General features: G+C 46.9%; 1 protein-coding gene across 3 annotated transcripts in view; it reads right to left on the bottom strand.

The window, feature by feature from the left end:
- The window catches only part of enox1 (ecto-NOX disulfide-thiol exchanger 1), a 391,926-nt gene that overhangs the window by 331,505 nt on the left and 34,454 nt on the right, over window positions 1–25,967 (bottom strand). The window lies entirely within an intron of this gene.

Here is a 25,967-nt window from a genome sequence, read left to right as displayed (position 1 = left end):
CAGATCATTTTGCACCAACGTAACAGACAGCAACACAGCCCTGTGGCAGAGGAACACTCTTGTTTTAAGACCAAATCAAACCTTACAGTCAACACCCAGAGAAGACTTCCTTCTCATTAATCTGGGTTGGACTGAAATTTTGAGAGGTGAAAGACCTAACTCGTCATGCATCCAGTTGATGATTCAGTGATTTGCATTTGGGATTTTTTATGGGTGAATCGATCTCTGGCAAAACAGGTCGGAATGATAGCCCATTTTACACCCTACTGAAGAATCTTTTGCCCTGACTTCAATACAAGAGATCACTGAGGGTGGTATAACATGAGCTGCTGATTCCCAACTGCCTGATTTGTGTGACCATGAAAGACCGACTTCACCTTTCTTGTTCTGTTGTGAAGTTTGCGGGGAAGAAGGTGGTGAATTCACACCAAGACAACTGTTCCTGTACCATCAGATTATCTCGTGTGAACTTGTTTTGGAGTGGGGTATGGATAGTTACTGGGTAATTCACAGAATTTTGCCTATCGAATAGACCTGTCCGTTATCTGTTTAATCGGGACACTGCTAATTGGTTGCAGTTGCAAGGCCCCATTGTTTTCCATTTGGTGACATAGTGGTAATGTTACGAGTCTAGCAATCTAGAGGCCCAGGACAATGCTCTGGGGACATTGGTTCAAATTTAATTAACAGATCTGGAATATAAAGCTCGTCTCTCAGTGCTGGTGAACATCGATTGTTGTAAAAACCTATCTGGTTGACTAATGTCCTTTAGGGAAGGAAATCTGACATCCTCACCCAGTTTGAACTACGTGTGACTCCAAATCCATAGCAATATGGTTGACCCTTGAATGGCTTGGCAAACCACTTAGTTAAAGGGCAATTAGGGATGGGCAACAAATATTGACCTTGCCAGCGACGCTCACATGCCGTGAAAGAATAAGACGGGAAAGAAAATCTCCAACGGATATGCTGGCACATCAGACATTTCATGTTGTGAATACCCTTGCTATGAACCTAATAATTCACACTTGATTATCAGAAAATCAATTTCTTTATGCCCCTTAGGCAACAGTAGAAATTGTTCAAATAATTAAGTGAGAAATCTGTTGCAGTGAGAGTGGAGAATGCCACTGTTTGACCTTCAGATGATTTGGTGAACAGCAAGGTTTCAGAATAAAAGTATCTTCACACTTAATTTACAACGTTATCAGTTGGGCCTTTTACAGGTACTAAAATAGTGCTAGTGAAAGCACAACGAGGAGTGCAATTAATCATGAACTATTCTCAAGTGAAATAGGAAGTGTCAATAATGGTGAAGGAAAGCCAGGCCAAGCTGTAAACAACAGTGCGGAGATATTTCCCTTCTCCGAGTTTATTGTTCCCTAAAGGAACAGGACAATATTTGCAAAAGTAGATGAAAAACACTTTAATTTAAAAAAATCCTCCAGCTTCAGCAACTGTGAACCATGGACACTTTGGAATGGGCTGCACTGGTCGCATTTATTCAGAATTGGAGGTGGCCGTTGGAAGGAAGGAACCACAAAGCATTGAAGATGCCAGTTTCTATTTTTTCTCTATTGCAAATGAAATAAAGTCTGTACTTGGCATCTAAATGCCAATTATCCTGACTCACAAATGTGCTTGTGGAACATGAGCCCAGTGACATCCAGAAACAGAAGATCAGTCTTCACCCTACCTCTACACTTCAAACAATAGAGGTCCAAATAATGAACCCTGGACGACACTACACCCACCCATTCTCCAATGGCATGGAGAACAATTGTCCGCCTTCCACTGTCCCAGTTTCCTTACTCTTTCATGGGACGCAGACGCCGCTGGCAAGGACATCATTTGTTGCCCATCTCTATATGTGCCCATGAACTGAGCGGCTTGCTAGGCCATTTCAGTTCGCAGTTAAGAGTCAACAACATTGCTGTAGGTCTAGAGTAACATCTCGGCAAGATCAGGTAAGGATGGCAGATTTCTTTCCCTAAAGGAAGGAATTGTCTGAAATGGTCTTGTGAACCTTAAAATGGAACTACTGGGGGTAGAATATCCATTCCCCGCCACCAGGAGCCGGTTTCCCGATTCGGTGGATTTCCCACATCGGCCGGAAAATAGTCCAGGCAGGAGGTTTAAAAATCACTGCATTTTCACTTACCTTTCCCTAACATTTGCTGCCTCAGACAAAAGTGTTTCAAGCAGCAGCTGTTAAAAGTGTCAGAGGCTTCCTCCAAAGGCAAATCCCTTGACTGCCTTTGAATGCAAATCATGCATTCAGTTTCACACAGCAAAAAATTGCATTAGCCAGTGATTGACAATTGTATTACTCCAGAGACAGCTGCTTAGTGAATTATTGATCCATCTTTCCCTTCATGCTTGAATGCATCTCCATTACTCTGCTTTGATGCTAACATTGTTTATGAAGACTCTTAATATGTTTGATAGCCCCTCACCACATCAGAAGCGGCTAAGTGCTTTGACTTCCAAGAACCTAGTTGCTTTTGGTTAGCTCCAGAGGATAGTGGAGATGGGAAGCCTGGGATTAGGAGGGATTGATCCCCTATATGGAGTGGGGGTGGAGGGGTGCTGTTGAAGCAGTGGGGAGATTGGAGCCTGTGTGGATGCATGGAATTTGCTACTATTTGGCGGGATTGGGGGATGGGTGAGCTCAGAGACCTCATAGGAAGGGGGTGGAAATGGCTTTGGGGCAGAGGGTCCCTGATTGCCGAGGGTCCTCGGGTAGGTGTGAAGGCACTCACCACCTACATCAATCTGGTCCTTGCTGAACTTGCCAGGTAGCCGACAAGAAGCAGCAATGGCAGTCAACGTTCGAAAGCTGCCGGACAATGAGGCTCTCGCACTGGAGATGGATCTGGGGTCAGGACAACAATTTCGGATGCATTTTGAACACTGATAATGCCGCTATGAAAATTTCTAGAGGGATGAGGGGGGAGAGGAGGAGAAATTCTTTAAGCAGTGAGTTGTTGTGATCTGAAATGCATTCCAAAAGGATGATGGATAAATATTTTAAACTGAAACATCTTCAGCGTTAAGTAGAAAAGGCAGGAGAATGGGACTAAAATTTAAAATAGATAGAACAGGCACCTTGACCTATCTGATTCGATGAAACTCAGGATGAATAAATAACCATGGAGGGCACTACAAAAACATTAATGTCATGAGTGGATTGTTCATTAAATTCCATCTTGTAAGCTTTTCCATTTAGTACTTAGATGACACTGAATTGTTGGCTTGCTGAAATACACACCGGACAGTCAGTCCTCTGGTTAAGTTAATTTTGAGAACACAATCGGATTGAGTGAATTAAAAAAAAACCTAGATGTTGTCATTGGGGCATTTCTGTGTGCACATACACAGTAGCTCAACAAAGCACTGCATAGTGTTTGATCCCAGGACAAAAGAACTAGCGTCCTATCTCTGGAACTCGCTGTTGCACAGGTCAGGGAAAATGAGACATTTGCAGGACTGAGTCGTGTCCTGTTTCCACAGTGTTTGGGCGTCTTGGTACAGCTGCTTCTTCTGAGCTAATTGCACAGTAATTGAATTCAGTGACAGAACATAGGGAAAATGGAGATCTCCAAAGTCTGTTCAATTTGAAATTTCATTCAGGGCAGTAATGAACACACAATACAGTTAGACTCCACACAGCAAAAGAATTCCCAGCAATTGGGTTCCCTGAAATATTTAACGTTGATTAAAGCTTAGAGAATTAACAGCATTATATCACCAAAGAATTCGAGCAACCCTCCTATCTTCTGCACATTATATTTTCCAACTGTACGATCAGGCAGAATGTGAATTTTATTCCCTGTTATTTTCCACTCAACTAATAAACGCTAATGCTGGCAATACTGCTCCAATTTCCAACCCCGAGGTGGGTGGGGGGAGTTGGAAAAATTCCTGGCTCGGCCCAGCCACTTCAGGAAAAAGTGCCTGCGAAGGCAGGCTCTTCTTTATTTCTGGGGTCTGGGTGCAGATGAGAGCTGGAGTCGGGCCAGCTGACCTGGGAAGAAGTTCGAAGGCAGCTACAGAGGCTGTTGGGTGTGGAGGCGGGCTGTTCAAAAGGCCCACCTCAGTACTTGATATCACGTGGAGTGTGACATCTGTGATGTTGGGGCCTCCAGAGGATACCGAGATAGATCATCCACTCGGCACTTCTGACTGAACATTGTTGCGAATGCCTCGGCCTTGTCTTTTGCACAGATGTGCTGAGCTCCTTCATCATTGAGGATGGGGATATTTATGGAGCCTCCACCTCCAGTGAGTTGTTCAATTGTCCACCACCATTCACGGCTGGATGTGGCAGGGCTACAGAGTTTAGATCTGATGTGTTCTTTGTGAAATCGCTTAGCTCTGTCTATTAATTGCTGCGTATGCTGTTTGACACACAAGTAGTCCTGTGCTGCAGTTTCACCAGGTTGACACCTCATTTTTCGGTATGCCTGGTGTTGCTCCTGGCATGTCCTCTTACACTCTTCATTGAACCAAGGTTGATCCCCTGGCTTGGTGGTAATGGTAGAGTGGGAGATACCCCTGGTCATGAGGTTGAATACAATTCTGCTGCTGCTGATGGCCCACAGCACCTCATGGATGCCCAGTCTTGAGTTGCTACAACTGTTCGAAGTCTATCCCATTTAGCCGAGTGGTAGTGCTGCACCACACGATGGAGAGTATCTTCAATCTTTGTCTCCACAAGGACTATACGGTGGTCACTTCTACCGATACTGGCATGGAAAGATGCATCTGCAGAAGGCAGGTAAGTGAGGATGAGCTCAAGTATGTTTTTCCCTCTTGTTTGTTCCCTCACCACCTGCTGCAGTCCCAGTCTGGCTGCTATATCTTTTAGGACCCTGGCAGTTTGGTCGGTGATGGTACTACCAAGCTGCTCTTGGTGGTGGGCAATAAAGTCTCCCACCTAGAGCATATACTGCGGCCTTGCCACCCACAGTGCTTCCTCCAAGTGAAGTTCAACATGGAGGAGTACTGATCCATCAGATGATGGTGGCCAGTACGTGGTAATCAGCAGGAGGTTTCCTTGCCCATGTTTAACCTGAAGCCATGAGACCTCATGGTGTCCAGAGCTGATGTTGAGGACCCCAAGAGCAACTCACTTCTGACTATATACCACTGCTCCACCACCTCTGTTGGTGATAATGGAATGGTAATAGTGGTCTCTGGGACACTGTCTGTAAGGTATGATTCTGTGAATATAACTATGTCAGGCTGTTGCTTAACTAGCCTGTGAGACAGCTCTCTCAACTTTGGCACACCCCAGGGCCCCAGAAAACACACTACTAGAGGACCTGATAGGCACAATCAGCGAGAAGGGGGGGCTATGTGGGAAAATATACAGACAGCTGTATATTGGACAGAATCCCAACTCCATTGGACGAGACCAGACAGAAATGGGAGGACGAACTGGGGACGGAGGTAGGATGGGGACTCTGGAGCGAAGCACTGAGCAGGGCAAACTCCACCTCCTCCTGCGCAAGGCTAAGCCTAATACAGCTCAAAGTGATGCACAGAGCACACCTGACCAGAACCCGAATGAGCAGGTTCTTCCCGGAGGTGGAGGACAAATGTGAGCGGTGCCAGAGGGGCCCGGTCAACCACACCCACATGTTTTGGGCTTGCCCCAAGCTTGCTGGGTTCTGGACAGCCTTCTCCGAGGCAATGTCCAGGGTTGTGGGGGTGAGAATGAAGCTATGCCCAATAGTGGCAATCTTCGGGGTATCGGAGCAGCCAGAGTTACACATGGGGAAGGGGGCCAACGCCCTTGCTTTCGCTTCCCTAATCGCACGCCGGAGAATCCTGCTCGGCTGGCGATCGGCAGCACCACTCAAAGCTGCAGACTGGCTTGCTGACCTCTCGGAATTTCTCCACCTGGAGAAGATTAGGTACACCATCCGAGGGTCAGAGGAAGGCTTCCTGGATACTTGGGGGCAGTTCGTCGGCCTGTTCCAAAATCTGCTTGAGGCCAGCAAAGAGGAATAAGCTAGGAAAAAAAAAAGATGAGGAACCATAGGACTGTGCAACTGTGGGGGGGGGTGGGGGTAAGGGTGCTGAAGCCAATGGGGAACGGGGGGGGGGGTTTCATGGATCGATCCAGAGGGCAACAAAATGTACGTAGAGTTAGTTAAATGAAGGACAAAACAAACCTCTCTGTAAAATAAAGTAAATTAGCGCGGGCAAGAAAAATGTAATGTATATACACAACAACTATTTGGCACAAGCCAAAAGATAGTAGTAAGGAGCACTTTGCAGGGTCGGTAGGGCTGGGTTTGCCGTTGTCATTTCCAGTGCCTGGTTCGATGCCCAATGGTCCATCCAGTTTCATTCCTTTTTTTATGTTTTTGTAGTGGCTAAATACAACTGAGTGGCTTGCTCGGCCATTTCAGAGGGCATTTAAAAGTCAACCACATTGCTGTGGGTCTGGAGTCACATGTAGGCCGGGCAAGGATGGCAGATTTCCTTCCCGAACATGATGGGTTTTTAACGACAAACAACAATGGTTTCATGGTCACCATTAGACTTAATTCCATCACCTGCCATGGTGGGATTTGAACCCAGCTCCCCAGAATACTAGCCCAGTGACAATATCACTATGCCACTGCCTTCCCTCATGCAGGGACAAGTCTGTGGTCTGTCTGTTTATCTGCACATTTACATCAATGGCACTACTTCCCAGTATAGGTTTTAAATGTTGTCTTTGGGGATTTTAAGGTAATATTTCATACTCTCTCTTGATAAACAGTTTTTGGTATCAATGAATTGACTGTGCCAGTGTCCACCTCCATTTTCACCGGTTGTCTATCGAGTAGAAGTGCAACCCAGTTACCCCATGGCACATTGGAAGAATGCAGGTGTGGACGTGATGAGAAATGGAAGTCTTTTATATCTGAATAATGGCCGCAATGGCCAGCAGGTTCAATGACAGTCCATCATCGGACTGTGACACTGGTCCTTTTACGCACCCTTTTCACATCACGTGGATACTCTTCCCTCTATTCGATTTTTCACTTGATGCATTTGGTTCTTGGTTTTTATCATTCTTGTTTTGAAACGTATTGTTTATTTTTCCAACAAGCACGTTCGTTTGTCCCCTTTTACCATAATTCTTGCGGTTGCTTCTTTACTTCAGCAATGAGTTGCTATGTGCCCAGTTTTTGCACATCGATGGCAATTTCAAACCTAAGATGGGGTTACAGGGATTGGGTGGGGTTCAAAGGTGGGGTTACAGGGATTGGGTGGTGGAGTGGGCCTAGGTAGGCAGACTCGATACTTCTGTACTGTAGGAATTCAACGGTCTGTGTTCAGGTCTCAGCTGATATTATATGGATTTTAATGCTTGAGCTTAATTGGCATCTTTGTATAGATGCTAATTCTATAGAGATTGTGACTTCTAAAGCTTTCCTTTAGGTCTAAGTTGCTTTCTGTTAAGAACCTTTTCTGGATAGCTTTGCTTCTTAACCCACACACAAGTCTGTCTCTAATGGTGTCATTCAAGCCATCTCCAAATTCAGTATTCAGCTAATTTCTTCAAAGTAGCCACGAACTTCAAAGTAGCCACGAAGGGCAGCACGGTAGCACACGTGGCTAGCACTGTTGCTTCACAGCGCCAGGGACCCAGGTTCGATTCCCTGCTGGGTCACTGTCTGTGCGGAGTCTGCATGTTCTCCCTGTGTCTGCGTGGGTTTCCTCCGGGTGCTCCGGTTTCCGCCACAGTCCAAAGATGTGCAGATTAGGTGGATTGGCCATGCTAAATTGCCTCTGTGTGTCTAAAAAGGTTAGGATGGGTTATTGGGTTATGGGGATAGGGTGGAAGTAAGGGCTTAAGTGGGTCGGTGCAAACTTGATGGGCCGAATGGTCTCCTTCTGCATTGTATGTTCTATGAACTGTGTGACTGATTCAGGTGAGAAATGTCCCAGCAATATCTCATCTCACCATAAGTTTCTGAGCCTGTTTTTTCTGATGGTACCGGACTTCACAGGAGGTTCAAAGGTTCCCCCACCCCCCATCGTGCTCAAGAAAGTCGGGGTTGCGCGGTGGCACAGTGGTTAGCACTGCTGCCTCACAGCACCAGGGACCAAGGTTCAATTCCAGCTTTGGGTGACTGTGGAGTTTACAAGTTCTCCCAGTGCCTCCGTGGGTTTCCTCCGGGTGCTCTGGTTTCCTCCCACAGTCCAAAGATGTGCAGGTTAGGTGGATTGACCATGCTAAATTATCCTTTAAATGTCCAAAGATATGCAGCTTAGGTGGGGTTACAGGGATTGGGTGGTGGAGTGGGCCTAGGTAGGCCGACTCGATATTTCTGTACTGTCGGAATTCAACGGTTCTACATCCGCCAAAATTTGTTCACCTGAACAAAGTATTTGAATCTTTCAGTGTATGAGCTCCAGCGCTCGGTGTATCCATCATACGGTCCCATGTTCTCAAAAACCCTCCCATGTTACTGTGGGAAGACTTGCGTAGGCACAAGTGTGCCACAATGTTTTTAGCACTATCTCACTTTTTCACTTTTTAAACAAGGTAACCTGAGCTCAGCTTGTTCCTTTCTGAGTTTGGAACAGCCCCAGCCCGAAGCACTGTCCCAGAACTTTCTGGGCAGAGCATGTGGCAAGCTTCTTTTGATACAGTTTTCACCAAAATCTTTGGTTAAATTTCAGTTCCTTGCTGCTATTATTCGGTACTTCTCATCACCAGCTTTGGGTGTAGCAGTCTTTTAGCTTCTTTGTCCTTTTTCGATGTCTGCGCGCAGATCGACGATTTATTTATATTTTTGTTTCTTCTCTGGGAGTCTGCCAACGTGGGTCTGACCCCTCACCACCATTTTCTTAGTGGTATTTTTAAAGGATAAGCTTGCAGACCACAAAGGTACAAATAAACAAGAGCTTTATTGGAAAGATGTTTTCTCACAGGCTACTAGAATAGACTGATTGTTATCTGCACACACTGATGATGACATCATCGGTACCGTGATCGAACTCTTAAAGTCACCTTGTTCCAACTAGAAACGAACATGAATATACAACACTTATAAAGCAGTAAGAGTAGAGAATAGACTGAAATCCTGTTCCATTAGATGACGCTGTGATATTGAATGTGGAATCACATTTGCCAGACTTTATCTGCTTTTCACAAACCCAGCAATAAATTATATTGATTTGCTTTGTAAGTTGTTGTAACGTGCCTACTTTATTTTAAATATAGTTCAATATTTGTCATTCAATGGTTTTCAAAAACTGTCATGTACACATGCAAATAGTAAAACATTCCCGGAAACTAACATTACACTCCCAGTGACCTAATCAAAATAGTAACACACTCCCAGTGACCTAATCTGGGCTGGTTTAGCACAGTGGGCTAAGACAGCTGGCTTGTAATGCAGAACAAGCCCAGCAGCGCGGGTTCAATTCCCGTTCCAGCCTCCCCGAACAGGCGCCGGAATGTGGCGACTAGGTGCTTTTCACAGTAACTTAATTGAAGCCTACTTGTGACAATAAGCGATTATTATTACTCTCAGTGACCTAATCGAAATAGTAACACACACCCAGTGACCTCTTCAAAATAGTAACACACTCCAGTGACCTAATGGAAATAGTAACACACATCCAGTGACCTCATCAAAATAGTAACACTCTCAGTGACCTCATCAAAATAGTAACACACTCCCAGTGACCTATTTGAAATAGTAACACACACCCAGTGACCTCATCGAAACAGCAACAAACACCCTGTGACCTCATCAAAATAGTAAACACACTCCAAGTGACCTCATTGAAACAGTAGTGAACACCCTGTGACCTCATTGAAATTGTAACACTTCCCGTGACCTCATCAAAATGGTAACACAGCCCCAATGACCTAATCAAAATAGTAACACACTTCCTGTGAGTGGGGATGGATAGAGAAAGGGAATGTGAGTGGGGGGGGGTGGCAAGGGGGAATGTGAGCGGGGGGATGGTAAAGGTGAATGTGATTGGGGTGATGGAGAAGGGGAATGTGAGTGGGCAGGATGGAGAATGGGAAGATGAGTGATGGGTAAGGGTGCAGAATGGAGGGTTGGTGTTATTGATTGTGGAATCCTGAGGGGGACAATCCTGGGTATTGATGGTGGGCGTGAACATTCACGGTTTCAGGGGGACAGAGTACACCTGGCTGGAGGGGAACAATTCCACCCATGGTCAGCATTACTGAGACTAGCTTTCAATTCTAGATTTTAATAATTCTACCAGCTGCTGTGGTGAGATTTGAACCCATGGCCAGCGAGCATTAGCCTGGCCCCTGTCTATGACATTACCGCTACACCAGTTTCCTTTAATAGACAATATTCAATAACAAGGACCTTTACCAAACCTAAGTAAATACAGGGCTATTTTGTAAGTGCTATGATAACCTTTTAAATCACTATTATTGAAAAATAAGTGAATCTGAACTAAACTGTAAAGTTCCCACAAAAGTGTGAGACTTGCTGGAAAAGTGACAATATTAGACAGGTTGTAAAATGGTGATTGTGCTCCCACATTGGCAAGGGAATATAATGTTAATGAATCAACAATGAATCCTTCTGACATTGCAGCATCTTAGTTTTGTAATTTGCAATTCCTCAGCTGATGCAATGTTGATCCGTCACTTCCCAAATTATCCAGCTTTGGACATTCAAGCAGAAGTATAAAAGAACCTTTGATTTTCAAATGGAGGCTGAATTATCTCCACTGAAAGTTAATGTACTTATCCTCTGCAACTCTCCCCCCGCACCCCCCCCACCCCCCTTACTCCAGGAGGCCCCTCGAGCCTGCTCTGCCATTCATCAAGATCATGGCTGATCTCATTGTAAAATCAATTCCACGATCCCACGTACTCCTGATATCCTTTCACTCCCTTTCTTATCAAGAATCTATCTCGCTCTGCCTTAAAAAAATTTAAAGACTGTGCTTTCACTGCCTTTTGAGGAAGAGACTTCTAAAACTCACTTCCCTCTGGGAGAAATAATATTCTCCTTCGATAATCCAATGAAAGAGACGCAGGAACGCATGGTAGGATAGAAATACGTTTAAGTCTACACAATAATCACAGCAAACTAACTCCTCGCCCTGAAGGGTCACCCTTCCTGACCTACACCCAGTTCGGGGTTTTTATACTGTGATGTTCCCCCTTGTCAAGTGGAAACCCCACCCCCTTTTACTGGGGGGTTCATACTCAGTGGTAATTTCGGGGAACTGGATTGAGCATAGTCCATGGCCCCTGAGGGGGGTGGTAACACTCCTCATCTCCATTATAAATGGGCAACTCCTCACCTTTAAACAGTAGCCTCTAGTTCTCAACTCTCCTACAAAAGGAAACATCTTCTCCACATCCACCCTGTCAATACGTCCCCGGAATCTTATATGTTTCAATCAAGTGATGAAGAGCGATTACCAGAAGATGGGTTACTATGTGGCAAATTCACAAAGGCAATTTTAATTTTAACATGTGCATGAGGATTTTGAATGGGAAAATGTTGACATATAAATGAAGTTTTACATATGGAGGTGTAAAATTCTTGTTGTATGTTGTTCAGCTCTTGTTTTCACAGCGATCTTTATGAGCAAAGAAGACATTATTTATCTATTATAAATAAAACCAGAACCAGAGGGCGGGATTTTCTGGCCCTTCCTGCCAGCTGGATCCTCCGGTCCTGCCAAAGGTGCCTCCCCATGGTGGCATGACCGGCGAGCAACACAAATGGCCATTGAATTCGGCGGTACCGGAAGATCCACTGGCTAGCAGCCCCTGCCTCTGGAAAACCCTCCACGAGAGGGGGGTGGGGTGGGGGAACGTTTCGGGTCCGTATGACTCTCCTTCAGCGCACTATTTATTTCCCTTTTTGGCATTAATTTTGTAAGGAGAGTACACAATGAATTTGTCGGGAAAATCAGCCGCTCACATTCACACAGTGACCCCTTTAGCTTTGTTTATGATTAGCTGGAATTAAAGCCTGCTTCTAAGGTTTTCATTGTCGCGTTTTAAGTGTAGACTTGTAACACTAAAATTGTGACATTGCTACCTTCCTCACTAATGAGCAGAATTATACAAAATAATTGATTTCTTTTTTACAGCCACATAAACCTTTAATCCAAAGGGTTTTTCACTCATGGCCATTGCTGTTTATTTCATGATTCCACCCTCTTTGATGCTGGCTGCCTCTATCGTAATACAGTGACCAAAAATATGCAGTATGCCCCGGGTGAGTTAATAAGATGAGAGAGCTCTGTATAACCGCCCAAGGGAGTTTTGTCATCTCTTATTCTGGCCCCAAATCCTATTGAACTTCCTCACAACCACATGCCGCCCTGAGATCTTGTAAGATCTCCCCGCCTCACCCTTGTTCCATTTCCTGTGGCAGAATAGTATTCATCTCATATTGTGACTGGTTGTTACTAATTCTCAATCTCAGAACTCGGTATTAGTCTCAATTTTGCAAAATCTTCAGGTTCTTTTTTCACTTGACCAGCTTCTTTCCAGTTTCTGGAATATCCCCGGTTTACTCTCACTTGCGCAGTTGGGAAGTTCTGTTTCTTTCCACACAGCAAGACCATTTATGTCGATAGTAAACAGCGGCCTGTCCCCGAGATATTTCACCAGTTAATTCTTTGGGTGCTGATTGGCTCCAAGTACAACCACTCACTCTGATTTCAAACCATTGATACTGGGTAAGGGGAATAGATCAGAGAATTGTTACGGCGCAGGAGGAGGCCATTTGGCCCATTGTCTCTGCACTGGCGTGACATCATTCTCATCAGGTTTGGCCATGCGGGAGGTAGTCAAGGGTATTGCTCCGGGGGCGCAGAGGTAAGTATATCTCCCGGGAAGGGGAGGGTGGGGAAGAGGGGCACTGCCAGGTTTGCACCACCAGATTTGGCACTGTCAACCTGTGCCGGCGGCAGTGCCAGGGCCAGACCCCAGTGGGAGACCCATGGGGGAGGGTTGCGTACATGTGTGGTGGGCGGGAGTTGGGGGAAGCACAGACATTGTGGGGAGGGGGTGTGGAATGCCTGCAATTAATGTCAGGGGAAGTGGGCAGAGCCCCCCAGACCTCAGTGCTTGGGCTGGGAGGGTGGGGGGTGTTAGACTACAGCGCAGGTCAGGGCACCCTTTAAAGATGGTATCCAGTTTGGGGCCGGTTCTTGGCTCTGAGAGAGCCCACCCACCAAAGTGATGGCATTAACCTCGCCCACTCAGATTGTTTTGTCAAAGAGGTTCAAAGTTCTGTGAGAAATCCCGTCCACAATTCGCACCATTTTTCTCACTGGAACTGACACTCATTTTGGTAAGTTTCTGCCTAGGGTTTTTAGTAGTGAAATGAGAAAACATTTCCGCACTCAAAAAAGTTTGGAATTCTCTGCTGCAAATGGCAATTGGTGACAGACCAACTGTTTAGTTTGGAACTGATATTGCTAATTTTTTGTTTGCCAAACATATGAAGGGTTCTAGGCCCAAGATCATCATACGGCGTTCGGCTACAGCTCATCCACAGTCTCTTTGGACAATGGAACAAGCTTTTATTAAAGGCACGGGGAGTCCAAGGTGAATTTTAGAGCCATTTATTAACACAGCATTTAATACATGAGGCCCGACTTTAGCTTACAGGATCCTCTCTCCTTTCTAGTCAGCCTCGCACTGGTGACCTTTTATCCCAATGCTAGTAAGCTACCCCAACCCAAAGGGAGTTGGGGAGCGTGTACTCCCAATGAGCACAGGGAAATAATCGGATGTGTCATGTGCAGGTTATCACCCCCCACCAAAAGTCCAAAAACCCAGAAAGGGAGACGATGAAGAGGAGTACGACAAAATCAAAAAGTTAAAGGAAAAAACAGAGGACGAAGTCGGCATAGCATCTGCAGCGGTCAGAGGACACGGCAGAAAACAAACAAAAGCAGCCCAGTTCCAGCAGGGCGCCATATAACGGACGGGCAGGAGCAGACTGTGTATACCCACCCAGAAATTACAACCGGCCCAACATCCTCCACAGGTCACACACAGGAGGCAAAGCCGCCATGCCAAACCCGGGGACGGCGCATGACACGGTATCTAACCCATCGACCCAAGGCACGAATCGCCACGGCGTACCTTACAAACCCACGTGGGGGCCGACAACGTCCCACTCAACGTCCTGAGTGCTCCCAACTGTGTTAGCGTGGAAAAGCAGATCACACATCAAAGCGCCAAGGAGCTGTCGCCCCAAAACTCTTCGTGTACACTTTTCAGAACCAAATAAAACTGAATTGCAGAAATTTAAAAAACAGCAAAGCTGTCGCACTCCGTCACAAGGTTACCTGCCTGTGCAGAAGGCGCCAGATAACCCGACGGCAATGGGGTCCACAACAGGCTGAGCTGTCAGACAAGAATTTGCGTCAATACCCTCTAACATGGTGGGCACACCAATTGCCTGCTTCCACAGCGCAGGGCCCTTTAGCAGCTCCATCTGCACATACCCGCAGTCACATCATAACCAGCAGCTTTCGGATGGAATATTACGGCCCTGTATCCCGCAGACCCATCAATCACGGAACATTGCAGTCAACAGAGCACCACACTCACTACTCCGCCAATGATCTAAAAATCCAGCAGAAAACTTGACAATGGACTCCCCGGAAGACATCTCCACCGCATCGAACCAGCATCCTAAAATGACGATAGATGGGGTTCGGACCAAAACGTTGTGCCACCGACTCATTAAATCGGACATATAATACCACATCCAATATCGCCGGATACGCAAGGTTCTGGACCTCTCCAAATGTACACGCAACACAGGCCGGCAACAAAACCTCGGCCAGCGCTCGTTTTCCAAGTTATTACTGGCTCCGATAAAGCACGGCAGACACACTGCGCACCCATTCCCAACGTCCACTCCAGGGTCAAAACCATCCAAACTCCCGAACACCAGCAATGTAACTCAATGAACTCCATACTTCAGTTAAAAAAAAAAAATTTGCGGAAGTAGCTCAGCCGGACAGGTTGCATGGCGACAGCTCGCGTTTTACCCTCGTCGCCAATTTTATAAAGGCACGGGGAGTCCAAGGCAAGTGTAGAGACATTTATTAACACAGCATTATATACATGAGGCCCGGCTACAGCTTACAGGGTCCTCTCTCCTTTCAAGTCAGCCTCACACTGGCTGTCCTTTTATCCCAGTGCTAGTAAGCTACTTTGCAGTGTTTGGATTGGCCATGATCAATTGCCCTTTAGTGTCCAAAAGGTTAGGTTATGTGGGGTTACTGGGTTAAGGGGATAGAGTGGTTGCCTGACCGTAGGTAGGGCACCCTTTCAGAGGGTTGGAGCAGACTCAATGGGCAAATGGTCCCCTTCTGTACTGTAGTGATTCTTTGATTCTATCAGAGACCCCCACCAATATGCCCTCCATATAAGAGAGACTCCTGTCTGGAGGTCCCCATAACAGAGACCCCGGACTGGATGCCCCCCATTAAAGAGACCCCTGCCTGAAAGCCCCTCATTACAAAGATCCCTGCCTGTAGTGGGGTTTGCCAGCAGAGCCTGATAGTGTGAGTGGAGATCAGCAGCACACACTGATAGTGTGAGTGGCGATTAGCAGCAGACACTGATAGTGCAAGTGGCATTTACCAACAGACACTGAAAGTATTACCAGAATATACCAGCAGACATTGATGGGGTTAGCTGAGTTGACCGCAAAGACACTGGGGATCTCCGAGTGCCCCAAGATGTAGCTGTCATGCACACTCCCTGGATAGCGGTGGCACAATTACATGATTCGGAGGTGGTAGTTGCACATGATCTGAACATCAGCGAGTGGAACTCCTTCCTGTTAATATATGGCACTCCCTGATGCTCTGCTGCCCGCAGTGCGACATACGTGCCATCGGTCAGCCCCTGTACCTGGGGCATCCCGGCAATGGCAGAAAATCCTGCAGCTGGGCATCTTGGTGGGCCTGGTCCAGCTTGAAGTTGATATAGTTGGATGCTGGGGCATACAGAGCATCCGTATCCTCTCAGATACACCTGTAAGCTCTAGATTGTGATATGCCGCACAGGTTCCTGCTCAAGCCCTGAAATGACCATATGGCATAAAAGCTCAGGGCTGCACTGACCTTCACAACCACCGGGGGCAGGTGTTCCCCTCCTCCATGGATGCCAAGTCCGCAAGGACATGGCACAGGTGCTGCACTGTCTCCCTGCTGAGACACAGTCTTCTGCAGCACATGGTGTTGGTCATCTAATTGAATGACCAGCAATGCCTATACACCTTGGGCCATCACTGGCCTCCCTTCTGGACCCCTTCTTAGCCTGATGGGTGGCCAGGTCTTCAGTGTATGCGACAGCCCACTGCACATGGAGTACTGCCACCTGTCTGTGTTGGCCTTGTTGCCACCTCCGGTGTCTGCCCGCCTCGGCTGCCACAAGCAACTCAAGGGCTGCCACCGCCAGATTGATTCCAGCAGACATTGTTATATCTGTAAGCAATTAGAGGAGACCGATAATCAGTTAGGGCTTCCACCCCAGAACCCTCAATACCCCAAGCCTCCCCCACCCTTACGTATCCCACCTTCTCTCAGAGTGCCATCCAGAGAGCCACTTGTACTGGCAAACCTTACTCTGCACACTCACTCCCGGCCACATCAGGAGCTCTGAGGCCCCGGACTCCAGGCCTCGAACGGAACATTAGGGAGATCATGTTCAGGTGCCCTCCCCTCAGGTGCACTTACCCTTTGGTAACGGGAGGATCCCCAGTGCTGAAGCCCTGTTAGTGATCGATTGTTGGCAGCTGCCTCTATGGTGCTGATACTTCAGCAGGTACACTGTTCAGACTTCAAAGTTTGCTTGACATGCTATGCACCAATCATCCTCTGAGACATGGCACATGTGCCCTCGAGGGGGCACTTGAGAGTTGAGGAGTGCAAAGTGCTAACACAACTAACGAGGCTAATTCCTCATTTGAAATAGCCTTCAGCTGTGAAGCTGGGGGCTGCTCACAGTCAAAGGGATGGAAATTGAATTTCAGGATAGAAGCTGCAGCTGAATCATGTACTTATGCGACCGCTACCCAGGGCTCTGTCCTGGAGGAGTTAGATAGGACAAACCCCCCGACTGGAGCTGTTTGCCCCTGTTATGGAATAATATGTAAAGATGGTTTGAAGGCCTCACAGATGCAAAGCCCCTCACTCCACCGTCCCAGGGGCGACCCCAGACCTAGACAATTTCAGTCTCCTGTCTACGTCCAACACCCACTCCCCCCCCCCGCCGCTGAGCACTGGGGCAAAAACTCCGGTGCCCTTGAGCTGCAAGCCAGTAAATGGAAATGACCACTCCCCTCCTCACCTCCCCTCAGCAACCATTGCATCAGTTTCACATTTTTGATAAGGAGTACTAAACGAAGCCCGCATGACTTGCCATTGGGTAATTCCCAGGAGGCTGTTGCATTTGACTTCGATCTTGTTAATGAGGTTGAACTGAATGTGGGTTAATGATACTCTCACTATTTTTGGGCGAGATCCAAAACTCGCCATCGGGAGTGGGTCAGGTGAATGGCAAAATCATTTGTGGCGCGTGCAAATTTCGATTTTGGCCTTTCCCGCTATTCACCCAACGTGCAGGATCTGCGCTGAATGCAAATCAATGGTAAACGCACACCCATTGTGTTTGAACCTAAGTAATTATGTCATGGAGTTTGAGTGTGTTAAAGATTACGTAGTAGTGGGAGGGTCCAGGTATGAAGCCGTCAGATTTTTAGATTGTATAGATTTGGCTGTGAGCTGAAGAGCAGCTTCTGTAAAAGCTTGTCAGGTTAAGCAGTGGTCCAACACATAAGAACCAGCAGGCTATTTCCTGACAGGATTTCTTTCTCTTCAAGTAGTCTTTTAAAATAAATCTCTATTCAATTATACAGCAGGTAATCATTGGTTTGCAACCTCTATTTGAAATTACATTTTGACCTATGATGGATTTTGCTTGATTGGAGATAAAGAAGGTAGCAGTTAGGAGTTAAAGTGTTTAATTGTATCGTTAAGCATGGATAAAATGTTAAATGGTAATTGTTAGCAGTATTTTTGTGCTGTTAAAAGTAGTTTAGTATTAGTAATTAAGTAAAGTAATAACACGAGGCTGAGGACCCGGGTTCAATCCCGGCCCCAGGTCACTGTGCGTGTGGAATTTCCATATTCTCCCCATGGCTGCAGAGGTCTCAGTCCCACAACCCAAAGATGTGCAGAATAGATGGATTGGCCATGTTAAATTGCCCCTTGATTGGAAAAATATATTTTTTTAAAAATAAAGTTTGTTTCAATGTGCCATACCCCTATTTGTGTCTGGAATCATTCCTGCAGCGAAGTATCCTTTCCACAACCATTTTACAAATTTTAAAAAAGTATTAGGGTTTCTAACTGGTATCCTTGCAAACGCTGGGATTTGGTCCGGGATCGAAATAACACTGATACCGTGCTGTTCAGTAAACAATACCAGGTGGACATGATAAGACAATGGGTTAGGGACAAGGTTAGTAGTTCATTGGATAAGGCTTCCAAAGAGCTAGAATAGGCATAATGAGTCAAAAGGCCTCCTTTATTGCGATCTGACAGTATAAATGTGCAGCTGTGAGTATTAGTTGAAAAACTAACTGTTCAACGATTTTGGAAGCAATCCTATTTATTTGTTTGGCTCCAAAGTATTCTCTCGCGCTGGTCTGTCTCTGAAGGGCAGCTTGCTATTCCTGTTATGGTGTCTGATACATATTGACCTTCACACACGTTCAGAGACATTGCAGAGCCAATTACACTTTCGGTTTGTCCAGTTAAGTTGCAGTTTGGCCATAAATGCATTGCAAAGCCCTTCGGAGCTCCATTCATTGGGTCCCCTGAGAGTCAGAGACCAGTCTGATTAAAATGATCTGTCAACTTGGCCAGCTTGAGGCCAGTAGAGCAAAGAGACATAAATCCCAGACAATGTATCCAGAGCTGGTGAGCAGCACGGAGTATTGAAGGAGCCTGTTAGTCGCTGCTCGCAGACATTTGGTATTTATTTACACCCCTGATCTGCAGAGATGTGTCACTGGTAGTACTGAGTTATTGCAGAGGTTTCATGGATGTGTGCATGTTCAATAATGAAGTAAGTGACAATCTCTTGCTTGAGTGGAGGAACACCTGAAATCAAATGTCACCAGTGAGAACTTTCTGTCAGAATCGTGGTATACTCATGTCACAGAACCATTGCAATCTTAAAGCAATCTTTAAAATTAATTCTGCAGCCTGTACAGAATCATAGGATTGTTGCGGGGCAGAAGGAGGCCTTGTACAAGTCTTCAGAAATACTTTGCTGCACAAGATTGCGCTGCGATACCAAAGTAGTGGCTACATCAGGATTCTCCCGTAACACTCTCGTCCCTGAAGGTCATTGCTTCAAGTCACACTCTCGAGACTTCAGCACAAACTCCGTCGATATCAAATGTTAGTATATAATGGAGGAGTAGTACAGCAGCTTGTCTTTTACCTTCAGCAAGTTTATTCTGCATCCAGGTCAGCAGACACATGAACTCCTTATGCTTCCCCCACCCAGACGGTTCCAGCTATATCCATTTATACTCTTTTGGTTAAACCAATAACCATCACCTGTTTTTAATAAGATAATTAGCTCAACAATGTAATTGCCAAAGCAGACATTTGTTGACACATTGACAAATTCCACGCTGACACTCCAGTGCGGGACTGTGGCATGCTGTACTGTTGGAGGTACCATCTTTTGGTTCAACTAAGGCCCCAGCTGTCTTCCCAGGAGGATGTTATTGTGAAAGATCTCACTACACTATTTTGAAAAAAAGTAGAGGGATTTACCAGCTACCTGTCCATTTTTAACACCCAACTAAAAAACAATTATCGGCTCATTATCATATTGCTCTTTGTGGGAACTTGCTGTGCACAAATTGTCTCCCATGTTTCCTATATCACAACAGTGACTGAACTTCAAAAACTCTTAACTGGCTGTAAAATGTTCTGGGGAGTCCTAAGTTCAAGAAAGGCATTCTCGAAATGTAAGTCTTCCTTTTTCAGTGCTGGATGATCATTACAGGCAAAATAGTTGTTAGAAGTTAACAAAAATGCAACTGGAACTACAGCACAACTTCACGACATTAGATGAAAGTTTAGGCTGAAGTTACCCACAGAGGCAGAGGTGGTTTTTGAGGTGGGTGGGGATATTCAGATAGTTGAGCATAGGGTCAGCTCCCCAGGGCTCCCTATCCCCTTCAGGTGGGTTTCCCAGTTAAGGGCAGCCATGGGAATCTGCAATTTGCTCCATGGAGGCAGAAAGTCAAGCCCCCACACAGCAGCCAATTTAAGTTCAACCTGTATGTATCCAGCCATCGGACCACCTCCCTGCTTAGTCCGGAAACCAGCAGCAACTTTGCAGTAGTGTCCCAGTGGCAGATCGGAGGGCCAACGATACCCCCTTTCACTGGCCGAGTGATTGAGCCACAAGAATAAAATGGCTATAGCCATGACCGAATCCTGTCCAATGGAAGGGTTTCCTCGCCATATTATGATGGAATCTATCATTGCTTTGTTTGACTCTTGTATCGTAAAAATTCTTTTGCTTTAAACTATGGAACTTTGTGGCTTTATTCATTTGGTAAGTAACTAAGATTTCAGATCATATCAATTTTCAGAAAATGTTACTGGTCTCTGTGGTGTTGGGTGCTCTGGTGCACAGATGAGCCAACACAGTTGTATGTGGTACAACTCTATTTTATTATAACTCTTATAATACAGTTCGTCTGGATACTCTGCACGTGCTGTCTCCCGAAGTGTGTTTGGCAACAGATGTGTCCTGGTTCTCCTCTGCAGCTAATACTGACCACCGGGGGTCGTGTCTGTGCTTTTATATCTTTCTGTCATTGGTTGTGGTGTTGTGTGTTCTGATTTGTCTGTTGGTGTGTCTATCATGATGTGTGTGTTTGAATATCATGACATCCCCCCTTTTTACAAAGATATGTGCCTACGTGGTTATAAATATAATTGTGTCGTGAGTGCATCGAAGAGTGTGTGTGTGTGTTATGTACAGCGTGTGTATATGACGTAACTATTTACATGGGGCGATGTCGGGTGCGTCACACTAACAAGGTTGTACCATAACAAAACTTGGATGCGAGAGAAAAAAAAACTTGAACATTGGTCTGGTCAGACGATATCTGGAACAATAAACAACAACAGGTTATAATACAGAAGTGTTTGACTTTTTGAACGTATGAACAGCGTTATAAGTCCAGTCTAATGGGTGACCGCCTCAAGAATGGGCTGGTCCTCCAGCCGGTTCAGCTGTGGAGATTTGGGGTCACACTGGTTCACCTTGGACTGTTGGAAGTGATGCTGTTGCCGAAGTCTCTACTTTACCATTTGTTGTACTTCGTGCAGTGCTTGGTTTTTTCATTCGTGCAAATATAACATTCAACATCTTTGTTAGTGGTGCCTTGGCTGTGGTTTGGTTCTGGTGGCGATGGAAGGGGCATGATCCGTGGCATCTCCACGAAGTCATCCTTGGGAACCAGTGGAGGATCCGGCGTGTGCGTACGGTTCAGTTGCGAGCGTGGAAGGCGGCGCAAAGCTCGCTGATTGCGCCTACGCACCAATCCATCCGCCCTGCATGCCAGGAACAAGGTGGAGTCTTTTTCTTTTTATGTTTGTGGTGGACGGCATCTTGTAGCCGATGGGTCGTTGCCATCGAAGTAGCACCATCACTAATATCATGCAAGGCGATGACTGTGCCAGATGTGGAAGTTGGCCGAGACCGTGTACGCTGGTTCCGGCCACCTGCTGTGCCGGAAGGGCGACTCCGCAGAGAAACGTCGAAGCATGTCGCCTTGGAGAGAGAATTGTTGCTCGCATCAACGTCTGGCGATGGCGCGAATTGGTGTGTCCATCTTGGACCGCCGGTGCTGGTTGCCACTGCCGACCCAGTGGGACTGCCACGCGATCCATTCCCTGTCGCCGTGGCATCCGCCGTCACCCTGAGCGTGCCATCACCGAGGCCGCGACACCGCCCGTCCGGAGCAAGGTCTGGCATGCGCGAATCAGAGTCGGCGCTTGGCTGCTCCCCATCTGGAGTCCGGTCTGCCTTCCGTCGATGCCCCCCGTCCGGAGTCCCAACAGGTTCACTGGAGGCAGCCGAGATTCCCTGAAGCTGCACTTCTGGAGTCGGAACATGCAGGAATGCACCAACCAGTGGAGAGGGTCGAGCCATCGAGGGTGGAAGCGGTGCGCTGCCACCGCAGTCGTCAGTGGTCCCACCGTGATCGTCGAGCGCCTCGGTACGCACTAGGCGAGGTCTGTCACCTTGCACCTTTTGCATGGGAAGTGGGATGCTGTCGTCACTCGTCTCACATCCCGTGGATAGATCCTCATTAGCAGCTTGCTGTTCACTAGGGTTGGGTAAATTGTCAGAGTTTTCATCTGGTGGTGCACACCATGTCGGTGGACTGTCATTGTCTTGCCGTTGTCCTTCATTTGGGCTTTTCTTCTTTGGAATTTTAAATCTTCCCCCAGACATTGCAGAACCTTGTTTATTACCCCCAAATTCTCCCATAGGTATGGTCTCGAATATAGGATCCAATGTTTCTATCGACATTGTACTATTTTCCAAAGAACATTCCGTTTCACTTTTCTTCTCAGGTGCCTCATATGTATCTTTGTCTAATGTACATGCCTTCATGGTCTCTGGGTCTGATTTTGCTGGGACTGGCATGGTCACAGTCTCTCTTTTACTGTTCTCAATTGCCCACATTATACTCCCCATACATAACTGCTTAATCACTGGGGTTAGTGTGGTACAATGGATAATCGGGTCGACCTTATCTGCATCTTCACCATTAGTGGAAAGCACACTTGGTTCACTTGAAACTGCTGTGGGTTTTAAATTCGTTATCTGGCTACTCGATGTCGGTGTCCTCAGGATTCTTGCTCCAATGTTCTGCTCGATAATCAGTGGAGCGTGTATAGGTTCAATGCAATTAATGTTCCCCTCAAGGTTTGAAGAGTCATTACTGACTAACTGCTGGTCTCCGAAGTTGGGATTTTGCGGTGTTGTGTTGAAGGGAGACATTTGTCCCTGCTGTAGATATGATTCAGGTTGTATTATTTCCATTACCTGAGGATCAATGTCTTGTCCATTTTTTCGATCCGTACTAAAACACTGACAATTCTCAGTCTGCTCCTTGCAAGTTAAACATTCAATTAATTTCGTTAGCAAATCCTCAGCATCCTTCTGTGGCCGTGCAGCATTATTAATCTCTGTTCGGCTATAATGATCCTGAATGTCAGCGCATAAACCTTTTTTTTTCGGGCTTGGACGAGGCGATTCCTTTGGCTTGTCTTCAGTTGGGCTTGAACAGTCTTCAGCGCTGTGCCCTTCATTGTAGCATGAGAGACCGTCATGTTCATGCTGCTGTGTAGTGGAGCATGGTAGGCTGTTATAGCCTTCTTGCTGTTCACGTGAGCATGGCAGACTTGCATCGTCTGCCGCTGGTTGGTCAGGAGAGGTTGCTAGACCCTCATGGTCTTGTTCCTGCAAGGACTGCGCTCTGGAGTCTTGCGTTCCTTCCATCGTGGAGTCCGTCCACGAGCTCTCTGTGGAGGCTTGTGACACTGGAGTCACTTCTTGTTCGTGCAAGGACTGCGCTCTGGAGTCTTGCGTTGCTTCTATCGTGGAGGCTGTCCACGAGCTCTCTGTGGAGGCTTGTGACACTGGAGTCACTTCTTGTTCGTGCAAGGACTGCGCTCTGGAGTCTTGCGTTGCTTCTATCGTGGAGACTGTCCACGAGCTCTCTGTGGAGGCTTGTGACACTGGAGTCACTTCTTGTTCGTGCAAGGACTGCGCTCTGGAGTCTTGCATTTCTGCAATTGTGGAGTCTGTCCACGAGCTTGCTGTGGAAGCTTGTGACACTGGAGTCACTTCTGGTTCATGCGAGGACTGCACTCTGGAGTCTTGCATGTCTTCTTTCATAGAGTCGGGAACGTTGAGCGGGACGTGGACCACGCTCTGTGTGGCAGCAGGGCACTCTCCGTGTGCTTGCACCGCTCCCTGTCTGTTAATGTCAGGCTGCAGCATCATCCGGTACTGATAAGTTGGAACGTCATATCTGCTGGATTGAAGATCCTCAAATCCGAAAAATGAACCCGCATCTGCGTCGGATTCAATGTGGGGGCCGCCAATGTGCAACACGAAAGGTTCGTCCGAGTCATAGTCATATAGGACCACGGAGCTATCATTGGGCTCGCGAGGTCCGGAAACACTGTAAAGATCGTCATCGAAGTATTCAAGGTCGGAATCATCGGCTTGTGCGTAGGTAACTGCTTGTCGGAGGGTTCTTCGGAGGTCAAATTCATCTCCTGGGTCAATTTGCGGCACTGTGCTGTCATTCCAGGTGAGGGAAGGTTGTTTTACAGCTTTAACAGATTTTTGTTTTTTTGATTTGGGACGTTTCCCTTTTAAATTGGATTTGGGACGTTTCCCTTTTAAATTGGTGCAGTCTGGGGCCTCTGACATCCTGACGCTCGGTATGTAGCACGTAGGAAGCGACTGCGCATGCTCAGATCGCTGTTCCTTTACCGATGGCCGTTTTCTGGACTGCGCATGCGCAGCATCTCGCGCATGCGCAAACGAAACTTCCGGTTCTGTGCACTGCTCGCGCAACTGTGCTAGCGTGATACCTTTAGCAAGATGGCCGCCGACCTCGACCCAGCCTTCTCTCAGGCCCGGGATTTCGGCCTCTGGGAATTCGGGCTCCGGGATCCCAGCCACGAGGTGAGTACTGCAGCTTTTCTTACCTTTATGTGCCGATTGGATTGCGTTTTCTTCACAGTACTTGGAGAATTTGCCCAGGACTGCCTGGTAATCGTACCTTTGTTGCCTCCTGAAGAACCTGAACCTTCTGAATATTTCTCTTGCCCTTGCACCGGCGATGGTGAGGAGAAATTCAATTTTTTCCCTATCATCCAGGTCTTGGAGTTCAGCTGCCACCAGGAACAATTCGAACATTTGCCGGAATCGCCGCCAGTTTTCGCGGAGGTCGCCGTGGCACTGGAGCGGCTGCGGAACCGGGAGCTCGTACATCATGCCTGGGCACTGCTGGTTGTCTGTGTACACTGAGGTATGCCGGCAGGTATCGATCCACTCCTGTACCATGTGGTGTTGGGTGCTCTGGTGCACAGATGAGCCAACACAGTTGTATGTGGTACAACTCTATTTTATTATAACTCTTATAATACAGTTCGTTCTGGATACTCTGCACGTGCTGTCTCCCGAAGTGTGTTTGGCAACAGATGTGTCCTGGTTCTCCTCTGCAGCTAATACTGACCACCGGGGGTCGTGTCTGTGCTTTTATATCTTTCTGTCATTGGTTGTGGTGTTGTGTGTTCTGATTTGTCTGTTGGTGTGTCTATCATGATGTGCGTGTTTGAATATCATGACAGTCTCTACTGGGATTGTAACAAGATTCTCCATCCATTCACGGCAATGGATTCTCCTGTCCCATTGCAGTGAATGGGAGATTTGGCTCAGCGCTAAATTCGCCGTCCTTGCTCGCAGCAGTAGCGGGATGGGCTCACAATGGAGAATGCCAGCCAACATTGCTATTCGTAACAATTGTGGACGCTCTTGAATTTTACATTTTCAGTGGGCTGAGAGTGTCTCCATGTTTAGGTGTCCTCGTGCTTGCATTTCTGCCTCAGTAGTGCTCACCTCTTACTGCGGAGCTGCTGCCCGGCCAGTGCTGTGGGGCCTTTCACTTCCACCTCAAGAACATGCCTGCTGCCCTTCATTGGTTGGTGAATGCAGCAGCAGCCAATTAGAAGCCTGCCTCATGTAAAGTTTCAGTGGTTGAGGTCTTGAGGACAGGCGCGGGCTCGGGATCTGCAGGTGTGCCCAATTGAAAATTCAAACCTTT

The sequence above is a fragment of the Scyliorhinus torazame genome, chromosome 8 (assembly GCF_047496885.1).
Source record: "Scyliorhinus torazame isolate Kashiwa2021f chromosome 8, sScyTor2.1, whole genome shotgun sequence".
Taxonomy (NCBI): domain Eukaryota; kingdom Metazoa; phylum Chordata; class Chondrichthyes; order Carcharhiniformes; family Scyliorhinidae; genus Scyliorhinus; species Scyliorhinus torazame.
Note: the sequence above shows the minus strand (reverse complement) of the source record. Positions and strands in the feature narration are given on the sequence as shown.